Source organism: Prionailurus bengalensis, chromosome B1 (assembly GCF_016509475.1).
Source record: "Prionailurus bengalensis isolate Pbe53 chromosome B1, Fcat_Pben_1.1_paternal_pri, whole genome shotgun sequence".
Lineage (NCBI taxonomy): Eukaryota > Metazoa > Chordata > Mammalia > Carnivora > Felidae > Prionailurus > Prionailurus bengalensis.
The window spans coordinates 162,385,585-162,398,258 of NC_057344.1; the positions used below are offsets into that span (position 1 = coordinate 162,385,585).

General features: G+C 46.3%; 1 non-coding gene across 1 annotated transcript; it reads left to right on the plus strand.

Moving 5' to 3' along the window:
* Nucleotides 1-6,973: 6,973 nt before the first annotated feature.
* TRNAR-UCG lies at nt 6,974-7,058 on the plus strand. The gene has a single exon. It is a non-coding gene; the product is annotated as a tRNA-Arg (tRNA).
* Nucleotides 7,059-12,674: the final 5,616 nt, after the last annotated feature.

Here is a 12,674-nt window from a genome sequence, read left to right on the forward strand (position 1 = left end):
TGGCTATAAATCCCTGTAACAGCGATCACATTGTCTGCAAGTTCTGGCCATATATTATTAATACATTTTCAGAGAAGAGGTTTTAGTAAATGCAGGTTTTATGGATCCGACTTCAAGCACAGATCCTTTAGAGATGTTTCAGGTAGAGTTTCTTCATTGGCCGTGTTTTGGCAAGCAGGAGGTGAAGTGGGAGGTGGGACTCGAGATTTGTTCCAGTTTATTTTGGGATTCAGATTCTTTTTTTTTTTTTTTTTTTTTGGAAGGCCGTGTTAATAAAATCACGTGAACTTTAAATCTAATATAGATGGCATATAATGTTCCAGCTAACTCTGGACTTCTCCTGTTATTGGTCCTTGGCAACCCTTGTTCAGAAGTCCTGCAGCACCAGCGTGGTTAAGCAGCCTCGCGAGAGCCGGGCTCACCTAGTCTGTGACCTGGGCACACCTCTTTGCATAGAAAGCGCTGTGTCCAAATCTTGACCCCTCCCCTTATTAGCTGCGCAAGCGCCTTAACCTCTCCGAGCTTCAGTTTTCCTAACTGTAGAGTAGAGATAATAGCGCCTACTCCAGAACGTTATTGTGGGGATAAATGAAATAATATACGTGAAAGAGCCTGGAATCGTTCGGAGGCCATGGGGCGCCTCTTGCTCTGCCAGTTACGGGATAAAAAATAATGACCCATGGACAACTTGACCTTGTATTTTCCAACCTTTTTGACAAATTCGGTGCACAGATCCACCAAGGGGTACAGACTCATCCAAGCCCAGTCTTTGGGTTGTATGTACCTGTGTGCCTACATTTGCACGCTCTCGGGGGAGAAAGAGATTAAATTGCGATATGTGGAGCCCACCTATGTGATGGTTAAGAGCATGAGTTCTGTAGACAAACTGCATTGGTTGAACTCCTTGCTCTGTCTCATATTGGCTGTGTGCCTTCGGGTAAGTTCCCTGCCTTCTCTGTGCCACAGTGTCTTCATCTGGAGAAGGTGGGGGTGAGGAGGGATAGCATAGGGTTGATTTGAAAACTAATTGAGTTTATATATATAAAGTACTTAGTACCTTTATGTAACTCTGTATCTGTGACTGAGCTGTCTTTGGCTTCTGAGCTCCCAAGTCTATAGCTATGTTCTCCATTTCTAGGAGCAGCAGGACAGGACAGAGGGGAAAACTGTGACCCTGAACGTGACAGACATTCCAGGGAGGCCTGTGATCAAGCAAGTTCCAGGACAATGATCTGTGATAGGATACAAGCCAGGAGCCCAGAAGGGCCCAGCAAAAAGGGAGCACTGGTACAAGGCAGAACCCAGGGCCCAGTGGGCTGGGGACACAGGGACACTCTGTGCCTCCTGTCAATGACTTGTGTTGAAGGTGGAATTTGAGACTTGGGTTTGGGGATGGTGCAGGCTTCTGGATCGTCCACCCCACGTGGAGATGCAGGTTAGGCAGTGTGGAAGAAGCCCGCAGCTTCCGTTTGGGGTCTGCAGAAGTAGTCAAGCCTCATCCTGTAACGCCGTGCTGAGGGTGCCGGTGAGTGGGGACAGCAGAAGGTCTGAGTGTGCACATTTTCCCGGGAGCTGGAAGAACAATACAACCGGGGCCCTCTGTGAAGAGGTGGGGCAAAGGCGTCTAGAACAATTAGCAGGTGACAGCTCCAGTCAAGACAAAAGAGAAGGGTAAACACATAAAGTCATCCCTAGAAGGTCAAATGTGTGCTTAGAGATTTAATGTAACTCGGGCCACTAAATATGCAGAGTTCTGGGAACTGGGGGCTTACTGTCAAAGTAAATGCCTTATAGATGATAATGCGGAACGGAGGGCAGCTCACTGCCGTGTCTCATTGCACGGACTCAGGAACCAGACTTCCTCCGTTCGAAACCTACCTCAACTACCCTAACAGTGTAGTGTAGGGAAAGTCACTTAACTTCTCTTTTGACTCAGTCTCCTCAGTGTTAGGGCTTAACTGTGTTCCCCCCCAAATTCAAATGTTGAAGCTCTAACCCTTAATGCCTCAGAATAAGACTGTATGTGGAGATAGGGCCTTTAAAGAGATGGTTCCGTTAAAATGAGGTCATTAGAACAGGTCCTAATCCAATCTGACTGGTGACCTTAGAAGAACAGGAAACTTTGACACAAAAAGAGACACCAGGGATGTGCCAGCATAGAGGAAAGAACGTGTGAAGGACAGCCATCTGCAAGCCAAGGACAGAGGCCTCAGAAGAAACCAATCCTGACACCTTGATCTTGAACATCCAGTCTCCAGGATTGTCAGAAAACTAATTTCTGTTGTGTAAGCCACCCGGTCTGTGATATTCTGTTATGGCAATCCTGGCAAATTAATACGCTTGTCTATAAAATGCAAGTTAAAAATAGTACATGCCTCGTGGGGTTGTTATGAAGTTTACATGAGATATTCCATGTAAGGCACTGTTGTCTTGCCTGGGTCATAGTTAACACTCAATAAACGTTAGAGTGGTAGAAAGTGCACCTGTAAGTTCTGCCATGTTGTGGGTGTTGGGTGGAGAGGGGAGTTTCTCTAAAATGCCTAGGTGATGACTTCAATGACAGCTGTCATGTATTAAGCGTGGGGGTCCTGTTTAGAATTAGAATTGACTGCAATCAAGAGGAACAGAAGATGATTTTTAGATAAGATAAAATGTATTTCGCTCTCCCCTGCCAATATCTAGAGGCAAATAGTCCAGGGTAGTTACTTACGTTAGAGACTTGACCTCTTTCTAATTTGTTACACTGTCATGTGTATATTTCCTTCCCTAAGTCTCCTCACTGTCTAAGATGGCTGCAGGAGCTCCCACCATTGTACTCCAATTCTATCCAGGGTGAAGGACAAAGGAATAAAGAAGTGCGAACCCTCATTTTATTTTTTTTTAATTTTTTTAAAGTTTATTTATTTATTTTTCAATATGAAATTTATTGTCAAATTGGTTTCCATACAACACCCAGTGCTCATCCCAACAGGTGCCCTCCTCAATGCCCGTCACCCACTTTCCCCTCCCTCCCACCCCCATCAACCCTCAGTTTATTCTCAGTTTTTAAGAGTCTCTTATGGTTTGGCTCCCTCCCTCTCTCACTTTTTTTTTCCTTCCCCTCCCCCCCTGGTCTTCTGTTAAGTTTCTCGGGATCCACATAAGAGTGAAAACATACGGTATCTGCCTTTTTCTGTATGACTTATTTCACTTAGCATTTTAAAAACAGCTTCCAGGGTATTATAAACAACTTGCAGTTCTTTGACCAGAACTTAGTCCTATCACCACACTTCACTGTCAGGGAGACTGGAAAATATAATCTTTATTCCAGACATTCAAGAGCCCAGCTAAAATCCCAAGACTTTATCATCAGGGATAAAAGGGAGAAGAGATATTTGGTAACAACAATTGATCTGTCACAGTGTGCAACGTGTGTCCTTGTGAAAGAGGCACCATTATTATGTTATTTAGTTCAGATGAGGAAAATGAGACTGGGTTTCTTTTTCAGGGGCCATAGAGCTAGAAAGTGGCAAGGGCGTGATCCGACCCCCGGTCTCTCTCTGACGCTACAATCTGCTTCTTAACAAGTCAGAGCGACTGCACGTTATCATGATCCTTGAGGTTATGGGGACAAGCTCCCCAAATCCTCACAGCCATCCGATGGAAAACTAGGCACTGGAGACATGAAGAAGAATTTTTACACGTTACCAGAACGGTGTGTGGCAATGGGTCTGGAAGAAAAGTATGACGTCATCTTGACACCCCTGGGAGGTGCTCCGGGACAGGCAAGAGAGAACTAACCGCCTGCGGTTTTTTTGGCAGCTCCTCCCCCTGAAAGTTGACCAGTGGCAAATCTGTGGTTAGAAAGACAGGGGCTTAGGGGGCGCCGGGTGGCTCAACGGGTTAAGCATCTGACTCTTGGTTTTGGCTCAAGTCACGATCTCACGGTTTGTGGCTTCGAGCTCCGCATTGGGCTCTGTACTGACAGTGCAGAGCCTGCTTGGGATTCTCTCTCCCTCTCTCGCTGCCCACCCCCCCCCCCACTTGCATTCATGCACTCTCTCTCTCAAAATAAATAAATGAACTTCAAAAAAAGAAACGAAAAGAAAGAAAAGGGCTTATATACATGAAGAAAAAATAAGGATCGCTGTAGCTCGTTAGGTTAAAGGTTTCCAGAGAAGAAAGAAGTCTGACAGAAAAGTGGAAGGAGTAAATGTTAGACTGGAATAGAAAAAAAAAAAAAAGCTTTCACCAAAATGTCAGGGGAAAAAGAAGTGCTGGGAAGTGAGACCATTAATAAGTGAGCACTGGAGAAAGCTGGCACCAGTTCTGTCAAGGGGGGAGCTACTGGGCTACTTTTTAAAAAAATGTTCATTTTTTTTTTCTCTTTTTATTCAGCTCATTGGCAGGTGTCCGTTACAGAACATCTAATCTCTTACAGGCAAATAGACTAAATAGAACATTAAAGAAGTCTCACTCTAATGAATTAGGCCGAGTCTGCAGCTCAGGGAAGCCCAGGAGACTGCACGGGGTGTTGGGAGCAAGGGTCTCAGAAAAAGAAAGTCTTCTTAACCGGTGCTTAGTCCAAGCACTGCACTGGACTAGGGGAGGATGGGGGGGTGGGGAGGGGTTGGCGGGTGGCAGTGCTGACTGAATCCAGACGCCATCAAGGTGGATGAACAAGAAAGAACAACCTAAATGTTACCTGAAAGCTAAGATCTTTGTCACGTTTTTGTTTTAGGCATCCTTTTATTTTTTTTTTAACTTTTTAAAAAAGTTTATTCATGTTGAGGGGGGGGAGGGGCAGACAGAGAGAGGAGTGAGAGAGAGAGAGAGAGAGAGAGAGAGAGAGAACCCCAAGCAGGCACCTCGCTGTCAGTGCAGAGCCCGAGGTGGGGCTCAAACTCATGAACCATGAGATCATGACCTGAGCCGAAATCAAGACTCGGATGCTTAACTGACTGAGCCACCCAGGTGCCCTTTCACGGCTCATTTAAAATGACCTTGACCAGAGTTTTCTTTCACTGGCTCAGAAGAGAGAAAACAACGCTAGGACTCATCGAATGGTATTTCTCAGATGCCATGAATCCTCCAAGCGGCCACGTGTGTGACGTGAGGTAGGCAGCCCCGATGTGGTCTGAGGGATGTAGAGCAGTTGGCACCCCCCGCCCCCAACCCCAGATCTGGCCCTGGTCCTGTCCTAGTGTCCGAGTAGTTGAATATCTACCTGTGCTAGCCCTCCATCGGGTTAAGGCGTCATTCAGCCAAAGCACAGGTTGAAGGGCGAAGACACCACGAGAGGGTAACCCACTCATCCTGCGGGGCACTTCGCATGTGTGTTTCCTCAGATTCAAGGAGCATAAAGGCCTGGAATCGGGCGAGTTGGCCTGACTAGAATGCTAGAGAGAAGCGGGGAAAGAAGAGGGTGAGGAGAGAGGGTGGCAGGAGGGAGAAGTACTGGGCATTTGTACTGGCGGGAAGGTGAGGAAGGGCCCAGAGTAACGAATAAGAAGATGTGGGGCCTCCTGATGGGTTACTCTTTCTCCCTGACAAGTCCCACCAGGGTCATACCCGTTCTTACCCAAGGGCTCTTATTTCTCCTCAAGCCACTGGAGAATTCACCGTGGAGTAAGCGTCTGGAGAGGAGACACCTCGCTCTCTTTTAATTATTGAAACAATAAAATAATAGCACAACCATTAGACATCGGTTCTTCACTCGGGGGAGAGGTGATAAGCAAAATCCTCCGAGAATCTGGTGGCAACTATGCTTCTCAAAAAACGGCATTTTAGGGGCGCCTGGGTGGCGCAGTCGGTTAAGCGTCCGACTTCAGCCAGGTCACGATCTCGCGGTCCGTGAGTTCGAGCCCCGTGTCGGGCTCCGGGCTGATGGCTCGGAGCCTGGAGCCTGTTTCCGATTCTGTGTCTCCCTCTCTCTCTGCCCCTCCCCCGTTCATGCTCTGTCTCTCTCTGTCCCAAAAATAAATAAACGTTGAAAAAAAACCAAACAAACAAAAACGGCATTTTATGCACAGCCACACAAAATATATTTTCACTTGATTTATGGACACTGTGGGAGCCCATCTTCAGATCCCATAAGAAGCATGGCCTCCTGGTGTAAATGCCCTGATTTATTTTTTAATAACCTAACACAGATTTTGTTTTTGTGCGGTTTTTTTCCCCACGTCTTCCATATGCATGCAACATTGTTATCGTGCGATCACCATCTACGTACAATTTATGTGTGCTGCTTTATAAAATCTGCCATTATCTTGTAAACATTTTTCCGTGTTGCTATATAGTCTTCATAATTATAAATCTGAATGAATGCATAATATTATATTGGATTGTTGCAGTGTAATTTTCTTAACTGTTCCTCAATGATTAGTGCTTAAATGGCATCTAATTTTGTAGTATAGATAATGCTGCCTTGAATATCTTCCTACATTTATCTTACTTCTGTTTAATGTTTCTTTCAGGCAAATTCCCAGGAGTGGTTTTACCGAATCAAAGAGCGAGAATGTTTTTAATGGCTCTTGTAACATGATGTCATGTCGGTTTCCAAAGGGGTCATCATTTTTACTACTGCCAACAATATAGAAGTATCCCGACTTCACTACACCTGACCCTGTAGTGGATATAATTATTGGGAAAAATTTTTGGCCTCACTTAATAGTTGTCATAGCACCTAGGGGACAGCCTGATGTTGGGCTACCCGGGGGTGAAGTGGAAAACAAGAAGTGTGTTGGGAGAGTGGGAAAATCTGAATCTGTAACGGGAAATGAGTTACGCTTCTCTACTTTTAAACAGGCAGGAGGTGTGCATTAAGGAGAGCATCCACTGACTGAAGAAATAATGCTTCCTCCTCCTCATCTGTTCAATCCCTTCTCAAGCCTTCACTTGTCACTTCCACCAGTCAAAATGGAAACTGGAAGCCGGGGTCCAGTTGGGGCCAGTAGGGTTACCCTCAGTCACTTTATAAGGCTACCATTGGGGTGCCTGGGTGGCTCAGTAGGTTGAGCGTCTGACTTCGGCTCAGGTCGTGATCTCGCGGTCCGTGGGTTCGAGCCCCGCGTCGGGCTCTGTGCTGACACCTCAGAGCCTTGAGCCTGTTTCCGATTCTGTGTCTCCCTCTGCCTCTGCCCCTCCCCCATTCATGCTCTGTCTCTCTCTGTCTCAAAAATAAAATAAAAACGTTAAAAAAAATATATAAGGCTACCATTTTATAACCCGTGTTGGTGGCCTGTCCCACTGGACATACTGTTCTCTCAAGCAACTGCCTTATGCATTCAATAGAAGCATAATGCGAGCCACACACGTCATTTCCCATTTTCTAGCAGTCACGTGTACAAAAGAAGTAAAGAGAAATCGGTGAAATTAAGTTGAATATATTTTTAACCCATTGTACCCAGAATACTATCATTTCAACATGTAATCAAGACAAAAATTACTAATCAGATATTTTACATTCTTTTTCTCAGGCTAAACATTTGATATCTGGTGCCTGTCTTATGCTTACAGCACATGGCAATTCCAACCAGCCACATTTTAAGTGCTCATTCCGTCCTGGCCACTGTAGTAGACGGTATAGTTCTGTGGTCTCAGCCTGTCAGAGGTGGAGGGAATCTCCCTTGCAGTTCTTTGAGCTCCTGGGAGATTGTCTCCTTTCATACTTTGAGCTACTGGGAAATCAAAACCATGTCGTTGTTGTTGTTGTTGTTGTTGTTGTTTTATCAGAAAAGAGCATTGTGTTAGAAATATAAAATATTTCTGGGTTGTATGGCTCACTGTGGTTGTAGGGGAGATATCCGGAACCCCCCGCCGTGTGCCGTGATCCACCAAAATCCATAGATCGATTCTCAGGCCCCACTCGGACACACTAAAATAGGATCTTTGAGTGGGGGTGGGGGGGCAGTCCAGAAATCTGTGCTTCTAAAACAGATTTTCCATTACAGGTCTTAATGCAATAATAAATGCTGCCTGTTACCAACAGGAGGTAATTGAGTCCCATAGAGTAAGTGAGTGAGTGAGTCCCAGTCTCACAGTTAGGGGTCAGTCGGCCCTAGAACCTTGACCCATTAGCTCATTTCCACAGCACCACACCCACAGCCCACCAGAACAGCTCCTGCCAATTAAATACCAGTTGGTGGGTGACGGGGAACCGTGTGCTTTGGGAACAGTCAAAATAACTTCCCGGGAAGGTAAGACATATTTAACCATTAGCACAAATAAGACGAGGAAGAATGAATCTCTTCCTCTAATCTGCCTTTGTTGGAACTGCTCTCCTGTCCAGCGAGAAACTGATCGTGGGATAAGATCAATAGGCCAAAAAATGCCCTTGGTGGCCTGTGTTTCACAAAATACACAACCCCAGTCCCAGTTCCTGATATCATCGTAGAAACATGCAGGTGCATACTTAGGAGGGTAGGAAACAAATGCCTCTGAGAAGTTTCAGTAACAGAGAAAAGCTGGCCCAAATCGCCGGCTTTGGCCAGGGCCATGTGGCAAAATACTCTTCAGACCCAAGCGTGATAATGAAACAAGAACGGCCAGAACAGCAGGTCGGTAAACATCCTGATGACAATGGGGAACAAACAGCTGGGCTGAGACCGAATCAGCTCAGGCAAATGTGCTCGTGCTTTTGATCCAAGAGAGAGATGAACGGATGCAGGGGAGGCAGCAGCTGGGCCACAGCTGGACTCAGGAGGCATGTGATAGCGTGACTTGCAAATCATGCTTGAAAAATTCATTCTACTGAGCTTGGACGTGAACACGGTCACATGGGCCCCCAGTCAGCTCGCACACTGCAGCCAAGAGGGAGACAGATATGCGACTGGGCTAATAAGAAGCATTAGCCCCTCTTCTGGCTGGACGCGGCTGCCTTTCAGGGAGGGAATTGCACAGGATATGAGCTATATTTGGAAATTACCCTAAATTTAGAGCTATTTGAAGGATGGACTGGCTTGAGCAGAGAGAGAGGGAGCTTGGCTGAGAGCTGCTTAACTGTATTCTGCAAGCACGTAAGGCATTTGTTGGGGTCTCCGTCATAGTGCCTTAAGTGGTCTGGCACTCTGGGTGTGCAAAGAGGCTGACATTAGCTTTCACTTCACAAATGAGTAGATGAGGGGCGCCTGGGTGGCTCAGTCAGTTACGCGTCCAGCTTCGGCTCGGGTCACGATCGCATGGTTCGTGAGTTCGAGCCCTGCGTCGGGCTCTGTGCTGACAGCTCAGAGCCCGGAGTCTGTCTGCCTCCGAGTCTGTGTCCCCTCGCTCTCCGCCCCTCCCCCACTCACACTCTGCCTCTCTCTCTCAAAAATAAATAAACATAAAAAAATGAGTAAATGAGGCTCAGAGACATTAAGTGAACATTGGATTTGTGTGTGCATATTACTTATATATACATTCTATAAATATATACGTGACATTACTTAATTTATAGATCCCATATTTTAACACCATATACACATATGGATGCATATTTATATATCAATAGTATGATCATGCATTCCACAAATACTTACGGAGCAATTACCGGGTAGTAGACAGTGTATAGATGCTACATTAATAAGGGCAAGAGATACACAGCTCCAGCTCCCATCAAACTTACAGTCTAGTTGGGGGGAGAAAACATAAAATAAATAGTCACACGTAAATATATAATTAGTCTGGAGAAAGTGTTATCAAGGAAAGGCACGAGGGGTCATGAGAACATACGAGAAGGGCCTGGCCAGGCCAGAGGAAGGGCCCTGGAGCTGAGGTACCAACATGAGCAGGTGTAGACTGCGGGCTGTATGCAGTGTCTGTTGAGGATCTGGAAGTGAAACCACCAGTATGAGGGGTCATCATGCTGTGGATGAGGCAGGAGGTTCCTGAAAAGAGACCAAGTTCGCAAAGCTAAATCGTAATTCTCAGCCCAAATCAAAAGGTAGGACTTCACGTAGCCGAGGTGGAAGCCCAATTAATTACTCACCACTAAGAACGTGGCATGCTACAGACATGGAACTCTGAGCGCAGATGAGCTCTCCAGCTGGGTTTTCTGCCCTTTAAGCTTGCAAAAGAAGGAAGGAAGGAAGGAAGGAAGGAAGAAAAAAGGAAAGAAAGAAAGAAAGAAAGAAAGAAAGGGTGGGAGGGAGGAAGGAAGGAAGGAAGAAAAAAGAAAGAAAGGAAGGAAGGAAGGAAGGAAGAAAAGAAAGAAAGAAAGAAAGAAAGAAAGAAAGAAAGAAAGAAAAAGAAAAAGGAAGGAAGGAAGAAAGAAAGAAAGAAAGAAAGAAAGAAAGAAAGAAAGAAAAAAATAGCAAAAAGCACCAGACTTGGTTCTGGCTCTCAGAGCTTCCTAGTTTCGATATTTCTTCTCTCTCTTTTCTCCTTCCCTTCATTTCACTCCTCTCTGTTTCTACTTCTGCCCCCTTTCCTCTACTTACAGATTAGTGTCAGCTACTCAATTAATCTTTTTTTTTTAATGTTTATTTTTGACACAGAGAGAGACAGAGCACGAGCAGGGGAGGAGAAGAGAGAGAGGGAGACACAGAATCCAAAGCAGACCCCAGGCCCTGAGCTGTCAGCACACAGCCCGACGCGGGGCTCGAACTCACAGACCGTGAGATCATGACCTGAGCCAAAGTCGGACGCTCAACCGACTGAGCCACCCAAGCATCCCGCTGCTCAATTAATCTTGATTATAGATACCCATTTTCTTCATGTTAAAATGTTGGTCAACCGTCTTCTAGGTACCAACATTTGAAACTACATATGGCATGGCAAAACTTTTACTGTATCACAACATTAAGCTTTTATACGTATTTCTACACACGCACAATCGATACGAGGGCTGTTGGTGTAGGCCGCGTCAAATAGTTTTCTGGTGTTGAAACCCTTGAGGTCAGACAAATTCTAGAAAGCTCAGCCCGCTTCTTCTATACGGTCGATTCGGCCTTGAGGGTCTTTGTAAGCAAATCGTAAAACTAACACAGCAGTATAGCAATATTCTCAGCAACAAAAAGTTGCAATTCTTGCCGGAGTCTTCCTTAAGTGAAGGAGAGACTTCTTGCCTTTGGTTGCTCAAATTCAGCGGTTTCCAAGAGGAAAGGACATCAACAATTTGGCAGAAGCGGGGTGGGGGGAGGGGGGAGGGAGAAAAAGTCAGTGGGACCCAAGTGAAGTTTCAACACAGCGGTGGCCGTGGAACCCACGCGGAGGTTAACCGGCTCCCCTTTCTCCAGCATTTCCTTGCTTAAGGAGATTTGTACTCCAATTCCTGCCCTGTTCCAACACCAATAAAACAGCGATAAGATGCCCTGGAGGGTTGAAGGCAAGCCCGCGGGGGCAAGCAAGGTCAAATCACATCATGGGAACAAGATGGGATCTTACATAGTTTGCGTGTTGACTGTTTCCCCCTCGCCAACAGGGGGACGTTTGTTCTTGTTAAATAATTAAATAGGCAGTTTGTATTTATTTAACATACGGACTCTAGCCAATGCCCGCTGACAGCTACCAAAATAACCCCGCATTTCCTAGCTCCCGATTGCTCAGAAGCCTGTTCCCTGACTGCGGGGGGCACCTCACTCCCCTCCAAGTCTCGGAACACCTTTTTTCATCACTTCAAACAATAAATCAATTCACAGCGTGTGATCCAAAAACAACAGCCCAGTTTTATTGGATCAGGTTCCCGTTCTCCGAGGCACTTCCCACCACCAGCGCCGAGCTGTCTTGAAACTATGCTCAGCTGTGGGTAGAGGACAAAAAAAAAAAAAAAAAAAAAAAAAAAAAACAAGCTACAACTTTTCCTCATTGGTGCTTGTCCAGGAGAGAAAGTGAACTGTGCCCTAATGCTTTAAAAATGGGGGAGGGCGCCTGGGTGGCTCAGTCAGTTGAGCGTCCGATATCAGCTCACGCCATGATCTCACAGTTTCTGGGTTCGAGCCCCGCGTAGGGCTCTGTGCTGACAGCTCGGAGCCTGGAGCCTGCTTCGGACTCCGTGTCTCCCTCTCTCTTTGCTCCTCCCCTGCTTGTGCTCTCTCTCTCTCTCTCTGTCTCAAAAATAAACATTAAACAAAAATGTTTTTAATGGGGGAGAAAATGGATAAGTTGGAGTGGAAAGTAGGGTGTTTGGGAGAAGCAGGTCATGGAGGGAGTTGAGGAAGGACAATATTTGTTCATTTGTTTATTTATTTTAACATTTATTTATTTTTGAGAGAGAGAGGGAGACAGAGCACACGCAGGGAGGGGCAGAGAGAGAGGGAGACACAGAATCCGAAGCAGGCTCCAGGCTCTGAGCTGTCCGCACAGAGCCCGATGCGGGGCTCGAACTCACAGACCGCAAGATCATGACCTGAGCCGATGTCGGTCGCTTAATGACTGAGCCACCCAGGTGCCCCTGAGGAAGGACAATATTTAAATGCCGGGTTGGGCAGTCCCTGATAAAGTGGAAGCCCCAGAGGCGGGCTTCAGGGGGAAACCACTAAGCTGCCAAAGACAGCCGCCCCTTGACCGGTGGAGGGTAGAGCTAAGAGAGATACTGGGAATATTTCTGTACTGTCAAGACTTTTGCTCTATCATGTGTGCAGAAAACGTTATCACAGGAGATGTAAACCAGACGCCTCTGGGGGCTTCCTGGGCAGGGGAGTGTTTGAGGTATTCAGGCAGTGCGTGCTAAAGAGGGATCTGCAGTGGAAGGTAAGGCGGTGGGGAGGAAGCTCTCT